Raw genomic sequence first — 19,891 nt, 5'->3', positions numbered from 1 at the left:
AGAGTAGCCTTTTCTGGGTGTCTGTAGTCTAGGTGTTTGGAGTCTAGTTTAGTTTATTAATTCGACTACTTTAAAAAACAAGCACACATAAAACTTAAAAGCCATACATGCACATGAATAAAATCATCGAGGATAACACACAATAAAGTCTGGGACTTACTTCCATTGTGGTCCTCTTGAGACAAGATGGCTAGACAAGATCAAACACAGTATGGCAGTGAAATAATAAAACAAAAACATAGAAGAAAAACATCTATCTCATCATTCCAGTTACATCATAGGGGTTATTCATATGGGCACAGAAGACATCAAACATATTTTTACTTTATTTTTAAAGCTGTCCAGAGAGGACGTTGTTTTTATAGGGAGAGGCAACTCATTCCATTCATACCATGTGGGATTGGTAATCATCTGAAAAAGATGTAGGGAGTCCCATTGCTTTAGGAGCTGGTCAGGTGGCTTAAGCATGTCCCAGTTTAGGCCACCTAGCAGGACAAATTCAGACTTAGGACAGGTAGGGTACAGGCCGGTGCTGATGAGGAGAATAGCACCCAGCAACAGTCAGCAAAAAGCTATTTGAAAGTTTAATGCTTAAAACCAGCAAATCAAATTGTTTGGGGACAGACTTGGTGGAGACAAACGACCACTGGAAGTCATCCTTGGTAAAGATTGCCCCTCCCCCACATTTGGAAGATATGTCTTGACGAAAAAGGTTATAACCAGAAAGGTATGACACGTATGCACTATTTAAATACACTACATTACCAAAGGTACTGTATGTGGACACCTGCTCGTCGAACATCTCATTCCAAAATCAAGGGGATTAATATGGAGTTGGTCCCCCCGTTTACGCTATAAGAGCCTCCAATCTTCTGGGAAGGCTCTCCACTAGATCATGACTGCCCAACCCTCTTCCTGGAGATCTACTGTCCTGTATGTTTTCAGTCCAACAAGCGTGATCCATCACTCTAGAGAACGCGTTTCCACTGCTCCAGAGTCCAATGGCGGCAAGCTTTACACCACTCCAGCCGATGTTTGGCATTGCGCATGGTGATCTCAGGCTTGTGTGCGGCTGCTCGGCCATGGAAACCCATTTCATGAAGCTCCCGACTAACTGTTCTTATGATGATGTTGCTTCCAAATGCAGTTCGGAAATCGATAGTGAGAGTTGCAGGATAGATGATTTTTACGTGCTATGCTCTTCAGCACTCGGCGGTCCGGTTCTGTGATCTTGTGTGGCCTGAGGCATTGTTGCTCCTAGATGTTTCTACTCCACAATAACTGCACTTACAGTTGATCGGAGCAGCTCTAGCAGAGCATACATTTGACGAACTGACTTGTTGGAAAGGTGGATCCTATGACGGTGCCACGTGGAAAGTCACTGAGCTCTTCAGTAAGGCCATTCTAATGCCAATGTTTGTCTATGGAGATTGCATGGCTTTTATACACCGCAACGAGTGTGGTTGAAATAGTCAAATCCAATCATTTGAAGGGGTGTCCACATAATTTTGTATATATAGTTATTACCAGAACTGACATGTTTTTTACTTCAACCCCTGTTGATTCCTTAGAGGTTCCCCGTTCTTGGTTCGGCACTCTACCTTGCACTTTAGAGACTGCTGCCATATTGTCATAAAGTCATTGAACACTGGTTACACACTGTTTCACCCACTTTATATGTAAATACTGTATTCTAGTCAAGGCGCATTGTATATAACTACTGCTGTACATACCTTTTCTATACTGTCTATACACACCATATCTACAGTTGAAGTTGGAAGTTTACATACACCTTAGCCAAATACATTTAAAATCAGTTTTTCACAATTCCTGACATTTAATCCGAGTAAAGATTCCATGTCTTGGGTCAGTTAGGATCACCACTTTATTTTAAGAATGTGAAATGTCAGAATAATAAGCAGAGAGAATAATTTATTTAAGCTTTTATTTCTTTCATCACATTCCCAGTGGGTCAGAAGTTGACATACACTCAATTAGTATTTGATATATATATATATATATATACACTTGAAGTCGGAAGTTTACATACACTTAGCTTGGAATCATTAAAACAAATTTTTCAACCACTCCACAAATTTCTTGTTAACCTCTCTTGGGTAGGGGGCAATATTTTTACGTCTGGATGAAAAGCGTGCCCAAAGTAAACTGCCTGTTACTCAGGCCCAGAAGCTAGGATATGCATATATTTGGTAGCTGATTTGAATAGGACACTCTAAAGTTTCTAAAACTGTTAAAATTATGTCTGTGAGTATAACATAACTTATATGGCATGCGAAACCCCGAGGACAAACCATCACAACAAACAAACATGTTTTGGCCTACCACTGTTTTCAATGGCTGTCACTTTATTATAAGGCGAAATCCTCCCAGATTTCAGTTCCTATGGCTTCCACTAGATGTCAACAGTTTTTAGAAAGAGTTTCTTTCTGTTTTTTTGAAAAATTAGCCAGAAATTTGAGTTTTTCTAGGTGGCTCCCATTTTGGCTGTAGTGTTTCCAAGCGCGTGGAAGAGAGCGTGTTCTTTGGTATTTTTCTCCAGTAAAGACAATAATGATTCTTTGTCTTAAATTTTATCATTTATTTATGTATTAGGATACCTAAGGTTTGATTATAAACGTTGTTTGAATTGTTTGGAAAAGTTTGGGATAAATTTTGTATGCATTTTGATGTAGGGAAACTGGGTGAATTATTGACTGAAGCGCGCCAGCTAAACTGAGTTTTTATGGATATAAAGAAGGACATTATCGAACAAAATAACCATTTGTGATATATCTGGGACCTTTTGGAGTGCCAACAGAAGAAGATCATCAAAGGTAAGGCATTTATTATATCGCAATTTCTGACTTTCGTGGCGCACCTGCTTGATTGAAATATGTTTTTCATGGTTTTGTATGCGGGGCACAGTCCTCAGATAATCACATGGTGTGCTTTCGCCGTAAAGCCTTTTTGAAATCTGACACTGCGGCTGGATTAACAAGAAGTTTAGCTTTATTTTGATGTGTTACACTTGTGATTTTATGAAAGTTAAATATTTATAATTCTGTAGTTTGAATTTCGCACTCTACAATTTCACTGGATGTTGGTCAGTGATACGCTACCGTCCCACCTGCCCATAAGAAGTTGTTAACAAACTATAGTTTTGGCAATTCGGTTAGGACATCTAATTTGTGCATTACACAAGTAATTTTTCCAACAATTGTTTACAGACAGATTATATCACTTATAATTCACTGTATCACAATTCCAGAGGGTTAGAAGTTTACATACACTATTACATACCACGTTCATCTGCACAAAAAAATTGTACGCAAGTATAAACACCATGGTACCACGCAGCCGTCATACTGCTCAGGAAAGAGATGCGTTCTGTCTCCTAGTGATGACCGTACTTTGGTGCGAAAAGTGCAAATCAATTCTAGAACAACAGCAGAGGACCTTGTGAAGATGCTGGAGGAAATAGGTACACAGTATCTATATCCACAGTAAAAGCCAGTCCTATATCGACATAACCTGAAAGACCGCTCAGCAAGGAAGAAGTCACTGCTCCAAAACTGCCATAAAAAAGCCAGACTACGGTTTGCAACTGCACATGGGGACAAAGATCTTACTTTTTGGAGAAATGTCCTCTGGTCTGATGAAACAAAAATAACTGTTTGGCCATAATGACCATCGTTATGTTTGGAGGAAAAATGGGGAGGCTTGCAAGCCAAAGAACATCATCCCAACCATGAAGCACGGGGGTGGCAGCATAATGTTGTGGGGGTGCTTTGCTGCAGGATGGACTGGTGCACTTCACAAAATAGATGGCATCATGAGGTGGGAAATTATGTGGATATATTGAAGCAACATCTCAAGACATCAGTCAGGAAGTTAAAGCTTGGTCGCAAATGGGTCTTCCAAATGGACATTGACCCTAAGCATACTTCCAAAGTTGTGGCAAAATGGCTTAAGGACAACAAAGTCAAGGTATTGGAGTGGCCATCACAAAGCCCTGACCTCAATCCTATAGAAAATGTTTGGGCAGAACTGAAAAGGCGTGTGTGAGCAAGGAGGCCTACAAACCTGACTCAGTTACACCAGCTCTGTCAGGACAAATGGGCAAAAGTTCAACTTATTGTGGGAAGCTTGTGGAAGGATACCCAAAACGTTTGACCCAAGTTAAACAATTTAAAGGCAATGCTACCAAATACTAATTGAGTGTATGTAAACTTCTGACCCACTGGGAATGTGATGAAAGAAATAAAAGCTGAAATAAATAATTCTCTCTACTATTATTCTGACATGTCACATTCTTAAAATAAAGTGGTGATCCTAACTGACCTTAAAACAGAGAATTTGTACTAGGATTAAATGTCAGGAATTGTGAAAAACTGAGTTTAAATGTATTTGGCTAAGGTGTATGTAAACTTCCGACTTCAACTGTATATTATTATTTTTTAAACAGGACAATGACCCAAAACACACCTCCAGCCTGTGTAACGGCTATTTAACCAAGAATGAGAGTGATGGAGTGCTGCATCAGATGACCTGGCCTCCACAATCACCCGACCTCAACCCAGTTGAGATGGTTTGGGATGAGATGGACCGCAGAGTGAAGAAAAAGCAGCCAACAAGTGCTCAGCATATGTGGGAACTCCTTGGAAAAGCATTCCAGGTGAAGCTGGTTGAGAGAATGCAAAGCTGTCATCAAGGCAAAGGGTGGCGACTATGAAGAATCTCAAATATAAAATATATTTAGATTTTTTTGATTTTTGTAATTTTTTTAATCTAATTTATTTTGGGCAACAGACATATAAAAGAAATGGCACAATGTGGACCCAGAGGATATCACTTGAAAGTTAATTAAAACACTTGTTTCCAAAGTGGTCCTCGATGGTAAAAACAATAATACATATAATGATTAAAAGACAAGACAAAATTACAAACAACCATAAATACATAAATTTATATTGACATCCTAAAAAGTGGCACTATTCATTGCACTTCTGCCTAACCTTAAAAATCAACCATATTCATTTCACATTAAAGAAATCTATTAGTTGCACGTCATACCGGTCCTTCAAATAAATACACCTGACCAGCAGTAGGGTGTACAAGGGGCAGTGGAGTGGTTTCCCTTACTTAGACAACCTTGTCCAAATGAAAAATGCTGCCTGATAATATTTATTTGCTTGATCGACAAAGGCTGTTCCATAGACAAATGCCTGTATGGAAAAACGTGTTCCTCGCAGTACTGTTTACTCTTGGGATTTTACAAGACATAACACTAGCTCTGGTATTGTGAATGCGTTGGTTATAGACCATATCAATGTGGTTTTTCATGTAACCTGGGGCACGATCATTTAAGAAGTCAAACATATGATTACATTTAAGTTGGTCCACTCTGGACTCCAAAGGCAACAAGCCAACATCCTGGAACTCCTGTACCCCTATGCGGGTCCTAGGAGGGACATTCAGCACATACCTGATCACATTATTTTTCATTTTTTCAGCTTTTTTGATAGCCACACTATACCTAGCAGAGCACGTATAAACAAAATGACACTGAACTAAGGTTGAGACAAGCAGTTTCTTAACTTTAATGTTAAAATATCTAGTGTCACGATATAAACATTTCAATTTCTTTGCCATTTTAGAATTTTTTTTAGCAGCAATCTGATCTCCAGAAAGGGATTGATCTAGGGACACACCAAGATAAGATACACTTGTTTTAAATTCAATATCCTTGCCTGCACAGTTTACCATTATCTTGTCAGCCCTAAGAAATCTATGTTTGTTCCAAATAAAATCAATTCACTTTTTTCCCAAATGTAGTGACAATTTGTTGTCAGACAACCAATCTCTAACAAAATGCAATTCCTTACTCAGGGTCTCCTCTATGTAAACTGTATCCTTCCCTGATACCAGTATGGCTGAATCATCAGCATAAAGCAAGAGTTTGCACTTTACTGTATCTGGCATATCATTAACGTATATAAGAGAGGCCCTAAAATTGATCCCTGCGGTACTCCAAAGGATATTTCTTTGGCCTCTGACAGAACATCACCAACATTACATACTTGTGTTCTGTTGGTCAGATAAGACCTAAACCAATTCACTGCTACATAATTTAGACCCATGCATTTCAGTTTCATCAGGAGAATATCATGTCCCACAGTGTCAAAAGCTTTCTGCAAGTCTAACATGACCATACCTGTACCCTTCTCACTTTCCTGCTTAATGTGGTCAAAAAGGTGGATAAGGCAAGTAACAGTGAAATGAGCTGCTCTAAAGCCAGATTGTAGTTCATAAAGAAGTTTGTGCTCAAGAAGGTATCCCTCAAGTTGATTAAAAGCAAATCTCTCAACAACTTTGGATAAGGTGCGTTTCCTACATTTGTTTTACTGCTCCTCTTGTGGAGTGGAACCACCCGGGCTGTTTTGAGATCCTTTGGAAATGGACCACTACTAATAGAAAGGTTTACAATATGCGTTATCATTTTAGCAGTGACACAAGCACTATCCTTTATGAATCTTGCAGGAAGGTTATCCAGCCCAGTTGCTTTGTTTCTGCTCATTAAGCATAGTAGATTGGAAACGTTGTCCTCTGTTACCATACACAGCTCAAACAAATAATTTGTGATACCTTTGCTATGGTAAAAGTTGTTAATGAAAGACCATAGTGTCCAGAGCAGGTGGGTAACTTCTTAAAAAGAGATGAGGCTATAGTGGTAAAAAATGTGTTCAAATAATTTGCAACCTTTGCCTGGTCATAACAAAAAACATAATCAATATCCAGGCCAATACCACAGGATTTTACCTTATGGGGAGTTGAGCCAATGTCCTTTAACAATTCCCACAGTTTGAGGCTGATGTAAGTTGTCATTAACGGAGTCTATATAATGTTGGGATTTGGCCTTCTCCATTTTGTATCTTGTCTGGTTTCTACAGTTAATATAACCATCATAATCTTGTTGTAGATTTGTCCTTCTGAATCTGGCCAGGTACAGTGCCTTGCGAAAGTATTCACCCCCTTGGCATTTTTCCTAGGGGTGAATACATATGCACACACCCCTTTTCCATTTGTTATTTAAAATAAAAAAATTCAACAAGTAATTTTTTTTCATTTCACTTCACCAATTTTGACTTTTGTGTAAATCCATTACATGAAATCCAAATAAAAATACATTTAAATTACAGGTTGTAATGCAACAAAATAAAAACTACTCCAAGGGGATGAATACTTTTGCAAGGCACTGTAGCAATCCCTTTTTGTTATGAGGTCTAAGATCTCGGAAGTGATCCATTTCCCTGATCACTGTTTGATTCGAATTTATTTCATCGAATCAAGAGATTCGAGTGCAGACAGAAACAAATCTTTAAAAAGATACCAAGCTTGATCAACATCACAGTTTAGTATATGAGACCAATCCAAAATTCCAAGTACATCTACAAAACAATATTTGTAACACTTTTTTTGGTTGCTACATGATTCCATATGTGTTATTTCAAAGTTTTGATGTCTTGACTATTATTCTACAATGTAGGTGTGTCCACACTTTTGATTGGAACTGAATATATACAGTGTGTTCGGAAAGTATTCAGACCCCTTTGACTTTTCCCCATTTTGTTACATTACAGCCTTTTTAAAAAAAAAAAATTAAATTGTTGTTGTTTTTCTCTCATTAATCTACACACAATACCCCATAGTAGCAAAGCAAAAACAGTTTTTTTTTAATTTTGTGAGAAAAAAAGTGAAATATCACATTTGCATAAGTGTTCAGAACATTTACTCAGTACTTTGTTGAAACACCTTTGGCAGCGATTACAGCCACGAGTCATCTTGGGTATGACATTTCAAGCTTGCCACACCTGTATTTGTGGAGTTTCTCCCCTTTCTTCTCTGCAGATCCTCTCAAGCTTTGTCAGGTTGGATGGGGAGCGTCGCTGCACAGCTATTTTCAGGTCTCTACAGAGATCTAAGATCGGGTTCAAGTCCAGGCTCTGGCTGCGCCACTCAAGGACCTTCAGAGACTTGTCCCGAAGCCACTTCTGCATTGCCTTGGCTGTATGCTTAGGGCCGTTGTCCTGTTGGAAGGTGAACCTTCTGAGATCAGTCTGAGATCCTGAGATCTCTGGAGCAGGTTTTCATCAGGGATCTCTCTGTACTTTGCTCTGTTCATCTTTCCCTTTATCCTGACTAGTCTCCCAGTCCCTGCCGCTGAAAAACATCCCCACAGCATGATGTTGCCACCACCATGCTTCACCGTAGGGATGGTGCCAGGATCCCTCCAGACATGACGCTTGACATTCAGGCCTAAGAGTTCAATCTTGGTTTCATCATACCAGAGCATCTTGTTTCTCATGGTCTGAGAGTCCTTTAGGTGCCTGTTGGCAAACTCCAAGAGGGCTGTCATGTGCCTTTTACTGAGGAGCTGCTTCCATCTGGCCACTCTACTTTAAAGGCCTGATTGTTGGAGTGCTGCAGAGATGGTTGTTCTAGAAGGTTCTCCCATCTCCACAGAGGAACTGGAGCTCTGGCAGGGTGACCATGGGTTTCTTGGTCACCTACCTGATCAAGGCCCTTCTCCCCCGATTGCTCAGTTTGTCCGGACAGGTGTGTGTGTGGCTTTCCAAATCCTGTCCAATCAATTGAATTTGCCACAGGTGGACTCCAATCAAGTTGTAGAAACATCTCAAGGATGATCAATGGAAACAGGATGCACCTGAGCTCAATTTCAAGTCTCATAGCAAAGAGTCTGAATACTTATGTAAATAATGTATTTCTGTTTTGTATTTGTCATAAATTTGCAGGAAAAATAAGGACAAAATGTAAGTTAATCCATTTCAGAATAAGGCTGTAATTGAACAAAATTTGAAAACATTTAACTGGTCTGAATACTTTCCGAATACACTGTATATTTACTTTGTATTCATATGCTGATATTGCTAGATTTTCAATTTTTTAAATATATTTTTTCCATTTAGGATAATATGTGTATTGTTATTGTATTGATAGATATTACTACACTGTTGGAGCTAGAAACATAAGCATTTCGCTGCACTTGCGATAACATCTGCAAATAATAAACTTTGATTTGATTTGATTGGCCCTTTTTCCCCCAACACTATTTTTTAAATTCAAGTCTGACAGTTACCTGCATGCAAAGTTAAGAGATACCTCCCCCTACCCACCAACACAGCATGAGTGACGTAATCTGGAATCGAATCGGAGGTAATCAAGCAAGACAGTTTCGATAACAAAGCGGACTGGGTAACTGGCAAGCGGCAGGGTGCGGCGCGGCTGTGAACTTTGTGAGCGATAGATCCAGTCTGGGTGACAGCAGGGGTGGTGTGGTGGTTGGGAGCTCAGCCTGGAGTAACTGCAGGGGGACAGGGCAGAACGGGGTCAATACCTGTGTGTTTGCTCACAGGGTATCACAAACATTGAAGCCATTTACAGGTGATCTGGCAGTCCCCTCATGACCCCCATTCACACAGCGACACATTCCCCGGGAAAACACAAAGCGTTGCTTTCACTCTGCACTGATAGGATGTTATCGGTTTGGTGGGAAAATTGGTTTTAGATTCCATTCATTGCAAAGGAGTTTCAGGTTATTTGCTCTATCTCTGCCTCAGTGAGGGGGTGGAATGCCAGTCACTCAATGAGATAGAGACGTTCAAGTTTTCCTCTCAAAAGCTGCTGGGAAAATATCAATTAGCATTCAGTGTGATATTCCTACAATGACAAATAATTTTTTTAATGAACAAAATGTTCTTGAGTGGTGATTGATATGAACTTCAGTAACGCTAGTATACATTCCACCTGGTATGTTCATTTTATGGTTTTAGTCAAGACTTATCACGCAGACAAACACATAGACTCACACACAGACACATTGTACTGTGAGGCTTGTACATGATGTGAGTGATGGAGATGGATGTAGACAGACAGCAGTAGCTGGTCCTAGGGGGACCTGGGGTCATGGCCAGGGCGACGGGAGAATGCTGGGCCCTCAACCCCTCAGCCCTGGTGGTGACATGTCATTCATTAAATATGGCCTAACCACCACAACACAGTACACCCGTGGGGGCGCACACACACACACACACACACACACACACACAAGCACACCCACCCACCCTAAACAGCCCAGACCCAGCCATCCCTCACTGCTCCCCCCTCAGGCTACAATATAGCTAGAGAATGAAGCTTCCCTTCCTTTCCTTACCTAAATCACCCTCTACCAACACCATTTCAATAATGTATGTCAGGCCAGGCAGCGAAGCCTGCTTGTAAATCAATCACATTACAGCACCAAGCACAACTTTGATGAGCTCCCTACATAGGCTACATTTACACAGGCAGCCGAATTCCGATATTTTTTTCTACTGATTTGTCTTTTGAACAATCACATCAGATCTTTTCACATCAGATCTTTTTCAGAGCTGATCTGATTCGTCAAAAGAACAATTAGTGAAAACTAAGATCAAAATTGGTCTGCCTGAAGTAAAGTGAAAAGTATACAGTTGCACACTTCAATCTGTCTTAAATAATGCTTTGGAACCTTTGAAAGTGCAATGAGTCGATCATCATCACCATTTCAAACACAAAGTTTGTGTCCCAAATTACACCCTATTCATTATATGCATAGGGCTTTGGTCAAAAATAGGGCACAATATTTAGGAAAGGCTGTGATTTTGGACACAGTCTTAGGCTACCATCACAGGAGGCTGCTGAGGGGAGGATGGCGCATAATAATAGTTGGAGTGAATGGAATGGTATCAAACACATGGAAACCATGTGTTTCATGAGTTTGATACCATTCCATAGATTCCATTCCAACCATTGGTATGAGCCCGTCCTACCCAATTAAGGTGCCACCAACTTCCTGTGGCTACCATAGGTCAATGCCAGATTGGGTTGATATCATTGTTTAGCTACATGTTGAACCAAAGACCATGGTAATTAACAACTCATCCAGATCAGTGGCTATTAGCTACTACTTCCTCTTCATTCCTGGAGGAACACAGGGCAGCGTCCCAAAGGGCACCCTATTCCAAACACAGTGCACAGCTTTTGACTAGAGCCCTATAAGCCCCGGTCAAACTTAAAGCAGCATATAGGGAATAGGGTGCAATTCAGGACACAGCCCGGGTGTCATTGGCTATGACCTTAACCTCAAGGCACATGTACGCTAATGGATGTCATCCAAAACAATTAAAGATGGTTAAAACATATAGACCTTAATGGTTTGAGGGCCTCATTAAAACATTGCTTGATTAATTAGTAAATATATTAGAGTGATCTATTAATGCAATGAAAAGGTCACTGGCGATGAAGTACTAAGGGCCTACATCCTACATATTGGCCTTCAGAAGAGAGTCAACAAATATAATGCATATAACAATAGGAAAATATAATTGGGAAAGTAGCTGTACGATGCAAATAACTTAAAGCTGAGTTTACAAAGGCAGCCCAATTCTGATCTCTTGCCAAATTATTGACAAAAGAGCTGATCTGATTAGTCAAAAGACCAATTAGTGGAAAAATAATTAGAATTGACTGTCTGTGATAAATCAGCCTTAGTGGCATGGATAAGCTAATAATTAATCAGATATTATTATGGTTAGTATTCAATCAGTAATATGTGTCACATGAATTAGTATACCCAGACCCATGAAACATTTGGGTAAAGCTCATGTCTTTAAGGAATACTCTATATATATATATTATTTCTTTGCTTGATACAGCTAGTGACTTTTTCCCATGCAGCTTATTAGTTTCTGATATATGATAATTTGATGATAATGGTTTATAATGATAGTATAATCGTAGTAGTGTTGATACCATCACCCCAAGGTGGTGAAGGTAGGAAACAACACTTCCGCTTCGCTGATCCTCAACACTGGGGGCCCACAAGGATGCGTGCTCAGACCCCTCCTGTACTCCCTGTTCACCCATGACTGCGTGGCCACGCACGCATACAACTCAATCATCAAGTTTGCAGACTACACAACAGTAGTAGGCCTGATTACCAATAATGACGAGACAGCCAACATCAACAAAACAAAGGAGCTAATCGTGGACTTCAGGAAAGAGCAGAGGGAGCACCCCCCTATCCACATCGACAGGACCACAGTGGAGAAGTTGGAAAGCTTCAAGCTCCTTGGCTTACACATCACTAACAAACTAAAATGGTCCACCCACACAGACAGTGTGGTGAAGAAGGCGCAACAACAGCTCTTCAACCTCAGGAGGCTGAAGAAAATTTGCATGGCACCTAAAACCTTCACAAACTTTTACAGATGCACAATTGAGAGCATCCTGTTGGGCTGTATCACTGCCTGGTACGGCAACTGCACTGCCTGCAACCACAGGGCTCTCCAGAGGGTGGTGTGGTCTGCCCAACACATCATCGGGGGCAAACTACCTGCCCTCCAGGACACCTACAGCACCCGATGTCACAGGAATGCCAAAAAGATTATCAAAGACAACAACCATCCGAGCCACTGCCTGTTCACACCAATATCATCCAGAAGGCGAGGTCAGTACAGGTGCATCAAAGCTGGGAACGAGAGACTGAAAAACAGCCTCTATCTCAAGGCCATCAGACTGTTAAATAGCCATCACTAGCACATTAGAGGCTGCTGCCCTTTACACATAGACTTGAAATCACTGGCCACTTTAATACATGGAACACTAGTCACTTTAAAGTAATGGACTAGTTGACTGTAAGGTTGCAAGATTGGATCCCCCGAGCTGACAAGGTTAAAAATCTGTCGTTCTGCCCCTGAACAAGGCAGAACGTTCATAGGCCGTCATTGAAAATAAGAATGTGTTCTTAACTGACTTGCCTAGTTAAATAAAGATTAAATAAAGGTGTAACAAAAAAAACAACAACAAAAAATCGGCAAATCGGCGCCCAAAAATACCGATTTCCGATTGTTATGAAAACTTGAAATCGGCCCCGATTAATCGGCCATTCCGATTAATCGGTCGACCTCTAGTGTCTACACCCTCTTCATCTCTCTTGCTCTCTCTCTCTCCCTCTCTGTCTCCCCCCTCTTCATCTCGCTCTCTGTGTCTTTCCCCTCTCGTTTTGTGAGTGGTATTTAGCTGCAACTGAGCGGATAAAACTGAAGCACTCCCAGAAATGGCACTTCAAATACCTCAGTCAAATATTGACTATCGAAATTAAAATTATCAGATTTTCTTCAGAAGCAATTAGTCTCACAGTCCAACCACTAACGCTTTTTAGCCAGACATGCTCAAATAGATTTTCCTGAGGTATTAATCTACATCCTCAATGGACGAAGAAGGGACATCTCTGGATATGTGTTACCACCCTACCGACCGATGTTAAATTAATGGGCAAGGCATGTTCTGTATGTCTCTGGCACACATACACACACACACACACACACACACACCTGCGCAAGTGAGGAGGCAGTCCCTGTGACAAACACTAATGTTAATGGTGTGTGTGTTGTGGGAGACCGGTAATTGGATCAGGACAGACGGTGTCCTGTACACACACACACACCGTCGCCACATGAATACAAAGCAACCGGCTGATTTGCGGGGCATTCCTGGAGGGAACAACACCAAACTAATCATGCCATCCGTCATGACATGGATCAGCATTCTAATGAGATTCACATCATTAATCACAAACTCTATTGAATATGTCACGACTTCCTCCGAAGTCGGTCCCTCTCCTTGTTTGGGCGACGTTCGGCGGTCATCGTCACCGGTCTTCTAGCCATCGCTGATCCACCTTTCATTTTCCATTTATTTTGTCTTGTCTTCCCACATACCTGGTTTCAATTCCATCAATTACATGTTGTGTATTTAACCCTCTGTTCAACCCATGTCCTTGTCCGGTATTGTTTTTTGTAAGTGCTTGTGCACGTTATGTCTGGTGTGCGTCGGGTTTTGTACCCATTTATTGAGTGTTCTGGTTCGGGTGGATTTTTATCATTAAACTGCGCCGTTGGAAACACAGTTTTTGCTCTCCTGCGTCTGACTTCTCTGCCGCCAGTACGCACCCCTTACAGAATACCGGACCAAACTTATGGAGTCAGCAGGAGCAGGTACCCCTGGTATAGGGGTGGAGGAGCGCGTCCGGGAGCACGCAGCAATGCTCCACCATCTTGACACCGCCATGGACCGCGTTGTCCAGACAATGGGTCTCCACTACGCGCCCCGCCTTCTCCTGGTTTCAGTAGGATTCATCTCTCCCTTCCCAAAGGAATACAATGGGACGGCTGCGAACTGCCAGGGGTTCCTCTTGCAGCTGGACTTATACCTGGCAACCGTCCACCCGGCTCCTTCGGGCCGTGAGAGGGTGTCCACCCTCGTCTCGTGCCTCACCGGGAAAGCCCTGGAGTGGGCCAATGCCGTGTGGAGAGAGGAAGATGCGGTGTTGGACCAGTTTGAGGAGTTCACCCGCCGCTTCCGGGGCAGTCTTCGACCACCCGCCCGAGGGTAGAGCAGCGGGTGAACGCCTATTCCATCTGAGGCAGGGGACGAGGAGCGCCCAGAAGTTCGCACTGTAGTTTCGGACCCTGGCTGCCAGCGCTGAATGGAACGACAGGGCCCTGATCGACCATTATCGCTGCAGTTTGCACGACGACGTCCGTCGGGAGTTGGCCTGCAGAGACACCACCCTCATGTTCGACCAGCTGGTGGACCTGTCCATCCAGCTGGATTACCTGCTGGCTGCCCGCGGACGTTCAGATCGGGGTCTGTTGGCTCCATCCCCCCGCACCCCCTCTCCGATACCCATGGAGCTGGGAGGGGCGGTGCGCAGGGAGACCGGAGGGGGTTCCAGCTCGTGCACCATCTGTGGCCGCAGAGGTCACACTGCCGGTCGGTGCCGGGTTGGTTCCTCTGGGTATCGAGGCAGCAGGCAGGGCGCTCTGGCGTCACCCCAGGTGAGCCGGCACCATTCTCACCCAGAGCCCTCTGTCGCACATATGTTTGTGTATGTCACTTTTTCTGAGTTTTCCCCGCATTCCCAGCATAAGGCGCTCATCGATTCAGGAGCGGCTGGGAATGTTATAGATGAATCGTTCGCCCATAGTTTAGGGTTCCCCATTGTTCCCGTGGCTGTGCCTTTCCCCGTTTTCGCCTTAGATAGTCGACCATTAGGGTCAGGGTTGATCAGGGAGGCCACCGCTCTCCTGGGCATGGTGACACAAGGAGAGAATTAGTCTCTTCCTTATTGACTCTCCTGCGTTTCCCGTGGTGCTAGGCCTATCCTGGTTAGTTTGTCAATTTGTCATGATTGAGTGTTCTGGTTCCCGGTGGGTTTTTATTATTTAACTGCGCCGTTGGAACCACAGTTTTTGCTCTCCTGCGTCTGATTTCTCTGCTGCCAGTACGCACCTCTTACAGAATATTTGATGTCAACTGCCAATATTGCCTTAATGTGAGCCAGACAAAAGTAATTTGATAGAAATGTTATGATATTCATCAAAGGCAACAGCTGAGGCCTCTTCAATCAATTGTTGCTTTACATTGTGGGCCTGTGTAAGGAAGTCTGTGTGTAGCTGGTGTATAGGAGTCAGGCGCAGGACAGCAGATATGAGTAAATATAATAATATAATATAAATATAAATATATATATATATAAATATATATATAAATATATATAAATATAAATATAAAATATAAACTCAACATATAATAAATACAATACAAAAACAGAACCCACAATAACGGACCTTCCTACATAGAAACAATCACTCACAAACAAACATGGGAGAACAGAGGGTTAAATAATGAACAGGTAATTGGGGGATTGAAACCAGGTGTGTAAGACAAAGACAAAACAAATGGAAAATGAAAAGTGGATCGGCGATGGCTAGAAGGCGGTGACGTCGACCACCGAACGCCGCCCAAACAAGGAGAGGGACCGACTTCTGCGGAGTTGTGACAGCCTGTGAATCCCCCTCAGAATTGAATGACCCTAAAGGTGTTTTTGCTGATGTGAAGATGGTACCTTACCAAGGAATGTGCTTGCCTTCCTCTGTGCGTATTCGTGTTATTGCATGCACGTCAGTATTTGTGTGTATATCAATCTTTTATTTATAGGGCTGCTATTTCGCTGCATGCAAAAACGGTTTGGCTCGTCAAGTGTGTAAAGATAACAAGATGTCGTGGAATTGCAGTATTGTTTGTCTCAACATTGACTGATTGGTGGACTGACAGACAATACAAACCAAACTATCCTTTACCCGTGCCACACACTCGCACGCACACGCGCACACACAAACACACAAAACCATCCATCATGCTTCCTAATCGCATCACCCTCTATGATCCAAGTGACAACGTCTCTCCATTATCCAAACAAGGTAGAATAGGCTACCTGCATCTGCCACATTTCTGCAACACATTTAAAAAACGCACACACACACAAACACACACGTTCATGTAGGTACACAAACACACACCCATGAGATTCAACCTGCTCTACTTGCTCTCCTGTTTATTCTGACAGTTTTGTACCTGTCTCAATGCATGAGAACACAGTTAGAAGGAACACACTGGGCAGGATAATAAACTAAGCCAGTCTAATTAATCTGAGTAATCTTCACTGTTTACCTCACTCCACTCCTATACAACCATTCCTACAGCCCTGGGCCCCAGCCAAGACAAGATGCTCCCCAGAGAGAATAGTTCCTAATGGGGAATGCTATCTGTGTGACACAGAGAGGAGAGTTCCTAGCTGTCTTTGAATACCCATAATAATATACTGTATATACTACATACTTAATTATATATACTACAAACTATGTAGTATATACCAGAGGTGGGACCAAGTCATTGTTTTACAAGTCACAAGTAAGTCTCAAGTCTTAGCACTCAAGTCCCAAGTCAAGTCCCAAGTCAAGACAGGCCAGTCCGAGTCAAGTCTCAAGTCAAGACAGGCCAGTCCGAGTCAAGTCTCAAGTCAAGACCAACAAGTATCAAGTCAAGTCTCAAGTCCTAAACTTTGAGTTTCGAGTCCTAAACAAGTCATAATGTGCTCTTCACCAAATGTAATACCATTTCATATTTTTAACAAGAGTAATAGTTAGTATATTGCATTTACGTAAATCATGAATGCTTTTAAAAGTATATTTATTACTTTCCAAATAAACTTTATATTTCCATGGAAGTACATGGGTAGCCATAAGAAAGATCCCCCCCCCCCCCCCCCCCCAATAGCGATCGAGTATCAAGGATCGCTATCGGGCGATGTAGGCTTGTACACATTCGCCCAACCTTAACACACACACACACACACACAATGTGTGTGTGGTTACAGTAGGCTAACATATATCAAAGGCTTTAGGAATAGCAGTAACATCAGGCAAGGATTTAGGCTACCAACTGCTTAGCCATTCGTAGCTCAATCTTGGGTGCAATGATTATGTTCCCGCACTGACTGACTGTGTGGAGGCTCATTGATTTAACGTTAAGTTAGCCAACATGCTACACTGGCAAAGGTATGAATGATATAGCTGTCGGCTATATTAGCCATGACTTACCGTTCTTTGTGCAGCTTCAAATGTCAAACAAAGTTGGAAGTTGTTGCGCCTCTGTCTGTCATTTTGTTCCTGCATGTTTTGCAAGTTGCAATATGTTTTTTGTTGATACAGCGTAGTCTTTATATCCGAAAATAATAATTTTGGATATAATCTTTCCAAGGGCTCCATCTGAATTCACTCGCCAACGTTCCTCTGCACTGCCACGCGCAACTTATTCTGAGCTGGCACAATTTTATTGGGTGCTGTACGATTCAAACTGTAATCCGTTAAATTAAGAGTTGATGCGCTGCACACTTTTTTTTAATAGCATATTTTTTATATATTTGGGTTTGGGGAGGGTATCAAGTCAGTTCGAGTCAAAAGCTAAAGTCCAAGTTAAGTCACGAGTCATTGGTGTTAAAGTCATAGTCGAGTTGCAAGTCATCATATTTGTGACTCAAGTCTGACTTGAGTCCAAGTTATGTGACTCGAGTCCACACCTCTGCTACATACCTTATACTATTAATTAATTTTAGTATACTGTAAAAGAACGGTATCCTTTCAGTTGAGTGTACGAGCGCTTCACCTGTCTACCGGAAGTTGATGCTGTTGCTATGCAACTTCTTGCTAGCTTGATGGCATAGCTTACAACTTCATTAACAATGTCCACTGAGAACGCACAACAATTATACCGCTTAGCTAAGCTAAGAATAATGTGAATAATCAAGTCAATAAACATTTGGTAGTTAGTTAGATAGCATATAGTTAATATTCTGGCAAGTTCCATCTATTAGTAGCCAACTAAAGTTAGATAGCTAGCTAACATACCGATACAACTGCTAAAACTATATGCTATGCGGTTCGTATGGCTAGTGTAGCTAACAAATTGTCAGCCAACATAATGTGTAATGTGACTTATTTGAAAAGTCATTACTTTATTACATAGCTCAACATTTTCTTAACATTTGTTATAATTAGTTAAAGCAATGAATTTGTCGGACTTCGGTTGCATATTTTCCTCAATTTTCTTCTAATCTGAAAATGTTGTGAAGCCACTCCAATTTTCTGAAGAATTGCATTATGGGCCCTAAAAGCACAAAAAATAGTGTCAACTGCTTGTATACTTCGTATTTTGGCGAATGTAGTATGACACCTGGGAACTTTTGGCATACTAACCACATCCATACTATAACCAATAAGAATACTACATACTAAATGTACATCACAAATAGTACAGTTAGTGCGGTTAGCATGAGTATTTGAACACAGCTATTGTTTGTAGGAATGCTACTTTTCAAACTGATCAAGGCTATCTCTATCAGCCTTGCAGTGGTAGGCTGGTAAGGCCTGGATGGTAACAATATATCGGTAAACGGCCTCTAAATTAATTCTACATATGTAAAACTAAGATCGCATCTTACCATCAAACAGGCAAAGCATCAATAAAGGACTAAGATTGAATCCTACTACACTGGCTCTGACGCTCGTGGGATGTCGCAGGGCTTGAAAACTATTACGGACTACAAAGGGAAAACCAGCCGTGATTTGCCCGGTGACGCGAGCCTACCAGACGAGCTAAATGCCTTTTATGCTCGCTTTGAGGCAACAATACTGGAGCATGCATGAGAGCACCAGCTGTTCCGGATGACTGTGTGATCACGCTCTATTTCAAACAGACCACTATAGTCCCTGTGCCCGAGAAAGCAAAGGTAACCTGCCTAAATTATTACCGCCCCATAGCACTCAGTCAGTAGCCATGAAGTGCTTTGAAAGGCTGGTCATGGCTCACATCAACACCATCATGCCGGAAACCCTAGACCCACTCCAATTTGCATCCGTCCCAACAGATCCACTGATGACGCAATCTCAATCGCTTTCCACACTGCCCTTTCCCATCTAGACAAAATGAACACCTATGTGAGAATACTGTTCATTGACTACAGCTCAGCGTTCAACACCATAGCGCCCACACAGCTCATCACTAAGCTAAGAACCCTGGGACTAAACACCCCCCTCTGCAACTGGATCATGGACATCCTGACGGGCTGCCCCCAGGTGGTAAGGGTAGGCAACACATCTGCCACGCTGACCCTCAAAACTGGGGCCCCTCAGGGGTGCGCGCTTAGTCCCATCCTGTTCTCCCTGTTCACCCATGACTGCGTGGCCAAGCAAGACTCCAACACCATCATTAAGTTTGCTGACGACACAACAGTGGTAGGCTTGATCACTGACAACAATGAGACAGCCTACAGGGAGAAGGTCAGAGACCTGGCAGTGTAGAGCCAGGACAACAACCTCTCCCTCAATGTGAGCAAGACAAAGGAGCTGATCGTGGAATAAAGGAAAAGGAGGGTCGAACAGGCCCCCAT

General features: G+C 42.1%; 1 protein-coding gene across 1 annotated transcript in view; it reads right to left on the bottom strand.

The window, feature by feature from the left end:
• LOC120027058 (CUB and sushi domain-containing protein 3-like) overlaps positions 1–19,891 on the bottom strand; it is a 704,521-nt gene that overhangs the window by 564,642 nt on the left and 119,988 nt on the right. The gene's annotated exons all lie outside the window — the stretch shown is intronic.

Source organism: Salvelinus namaycush, chromosome 32 (genome assembly GCF_016432855.1).
Source record: "Salvelinus namaycush isolate Seneca chromosome 32, SaNama_1.0, whole genome shotgun sequence".
NCBI lineage: Eukaryota > Metazoa > Chordata > Actinopteri > Salmoniformes > Salmonidae > Salvelinus > Salvelinus namaycush.
Note: the sequence above shows the minus strand (reverse complement) of the source record. Positions and strands in the feature narration are given on the sequence as shown.